At 69.1% G+C, this 2719-nt stretch overlaps 1 protein-coding gene across 1 annotated transcript in view; it reads left to right on the top strand.

Moving 5' to 3' along the window:
- Nucleotides 1–2719, top strand: part of Idua (iduronidase, alpha-L-) — a 28823-nt gene that overhangs the window by 23726 nt on the left and 2378 nt on the right. The gene's annotated exons all lie outside the window — the stretch shown is intronic.

The following is a 2719-nucleotide window of genomic DNA, read 5'->3' on the forward strand; positions in this document are numbered from 1 at the left end:
TGCCCCCCTTGCCACTCTGTGTGCAGGCTGGGCGGGAGCCGGGCGTGCCCCCCTTGCCACTCTGTGTGCAGGCTGGGCGGGAGCCGGGCGTGCCCGCGTGCGAGTGTGTGCAGGCTGGGCGGGAGCCGGGCGTGCCCGCGTGCGAGTGTGTGCAGGCTGGGCGGGAGCCGGGCATGCCCGCGTGCGAGTGTGTGCAGGCTGGGCTGGGAGCTGGGCGTGCCCGTGTGCGAGTGTGTGCAGGCTGGGCAGGAGCCGTGCGTGCCCGTGTGCGAGTGTGTGCAGGCTGGGCTGGAGCCGTGCGTGCCCGTGTGCGAGTGTGTGCAGGCTGGGCTGGGAGCTGGGCGTGCCTGTGTGCGAGTGTGTGCAGGCTGGGCAGGAGCCGCGCGTGCCCGTGTGCGAGTGTGTGCAGGCTGGGCTGGGAGCCGCATGTGCCAGTGTGCGAGTGTGTGCAGGCTGGGAGCCGGGCGTGCCCGTGTGCGAGTGTGTGCAGGCTGGGAGCCGGGCGTGCCCGTGTGCGAGTGTGTGCAGGCTGGGAGCGGGCGTGCCCGTGTGTGAATGTGTGCAGGCTGGGCTGGGAGCTGGGCGTGCCCGTGTGCGAGTGTGTGCAGGCTGGGAGCCGGGCGTGCCAGTGTGCGAGTGTGTGCAGGCTGGGAGCTGGGCGTGCCCGTGTACGAGTGTGTGCAGGCTGTGCTGGGAGCCGCGCGTGCCCGTGTGCGAGTGTGTGCAGGCTGGGAGCGGGCGTGCCCGTGTACGAGTGTGTGCAGGCTGGGCTGGGAGCCGCGCGTGCCCGTGTGTGAGTGTGTGCAGGCTGGGCTGGGAGCCGCGCGTGCCCGTGTGCGAGTGTGTGCAGGCTGGGAGCCGCATGTGCCCCTGTGTGAGTGTGCAGGCTGGGAGCTGGGCGTGCCCGTGTGCGAGTGTGTGCAGGCTGGGCTGGGAGCCGCGCATGCCCGTGTGCGAGTGTGTGCAGGCTGGGCTGGAGCCGTGTGTGCCCGTGTGCGAGTGTGTGCAGGCTGGGCTGGGAGCCGGGCGTGCCCGTGTGCGAGTGTGTGCAGGCTGGGCTGGGAGCCGCGCGTGCCTGTGTGCGAGTGTGTGCAGGCTGTGCTGGGAGCCGGGCGTGCCCGTGTGCGAGTGTGTGCAGGCTGGGAGCCGCGCATGCCCGTGTGCGAGTGTTTGCAGGCTGGGAGCCGTGCGTGCCCGTGTGCGAGTGTGTGCAGGCTGGGAGCCGTGCGTGCCCGGGTGCGAGTGTGTGCAGGCTGGGAGCGGGTGTGCCCGTGTGCGAGTGTGTGCAGGCTGGGCTGGGAGCTGCGCGTGCCCGTGTGCAAGTGTGTGCAGGCTGGGAGCTGGGCGTGCCCGTGTGCAAGTGTGTGCAGGCTGGGAGCGGGCGTGCCCGTGTGCGAGTGTGTGCAGGCTGGGCTGGGAGCCGCGCATGCCCGTGTGCGAGTGTGTGCAGGCTGGGCTGGGAGCCGGGCGTGCCCGTGTGCGAGTGTGTGCAGGCTGGGAGCCGCGCATGCCCGTGTGCGAGTGTGTGCAGGCTGGGAGCGGGCGTGCCCGTGTGCGAGTGTGTGCAGGCTGGGCAGGAGCTGCGCGTGCCCGTGTGCGAGTGTGTGTAGGCTGGGAGCCGTGCGTGCCCGTGTGCGAGTGTGTGCAGGCTGGGAGCGGGCGTGCCCGTGTGCGAGTGTGTGCAGGCTGGGCGGGAGCCGGGCGTGCCCGTGTGCGAGTGTGTGCAGGCTGGGAGCCGGGCGTGCCCGTGTGCGAGTGTGTGCAGGCTGGGCGGGAGCCGGGCGTGCCCGTGTGCGAGTGTGTGCAGGCTGGGAGCGGGCGTGCCCGTGTGCGAGTGTGTGCAGGCTGGGAGCGGGCGTGCCCGTGTGCGAGTGTGTGCAGGCTGGGCGGGAGCCGGGCGTGCCTGTGTGCGAGTGGTGCAGGCTGGGCTGGGAGCGGGCGTGCCCGTGTGCGAGTGTGTGCAGGCTGGGCTGGGAGCTGCGCGTGCCCGTGTGCGAGTGTGTGCAGGCTGGGCTGGGAGCCGTGCGTGCCCGTGTGCGAGTGTGTGCAGGCTGGGCTGGGAGCTGCGCGTGCCCGTGTGCGAGTGTGTGCAGGCTGGGCGGGAGCCGGGCGTGCCCGTGTGCGAGTGTGTGCAGGCTGGGCGGGAGCCGGGCGTGCCTGAGTGGAAGTGTGGCTGGGATGGTAGAGGCAAGCATGCTCTGTCCAGCAGTGTAGGCGTCAGGGCTGGTCACCCGAATCCCTGCTCTGTCCAGCAGTGTAGGCGTCAGGGCTGGTCACCCGAATCCCTGCTCTGTCCAATTTTTTCTGCTCTATAGCAAGGCCATGTGACTGACCCATAGAAAGAGTGGGGGAGCCGGGCGCCGGTGGCTCACGCCTGTCATCCCGGCTACTCAGGAGGCTGAGATCTGAGGATCATGGTTCAAAGCCAGCCTGGGCAGGAAAGTCCATGAGACTCTTTATCTCCAATAAACCACCAGAAAACTGAAAGTGGTGCTGTGGTTCAAGCAGTAGAGCACCCACCTTGAGCTGAAGAGCTAAGGGACAGCTCCCAGGCCCAGAGTTCAAGCCCCATGACTGACAAGAAAAAGAGGAAGGAAGGAAGGAGAGAGAGGAGGGAGGGAGGGAGGGAGGAAGGAGAGAGGGAGAACGGAAGGAAGGAGGGAGGAAGGGAGGAAGGAAGGAAGGAGGGAGGAAGGGAGGAAGGAAGGAGGGAGGAAGG

Source organism: Dipodomys ordii, unplaced genomic scaffold (assembly GCF_000151885.1).
Source record: "Dipodomys ordii isolate 6190 unplaced genomic scaffold, Dord_2.0 Scaffold71, whole genome shotgun sequence".
NCBI lineage: Eukaryota > Metazoa > Chordata > Mammalia > Rodentia > Heteromyidae > Dipodomys > Dipodomys ordii.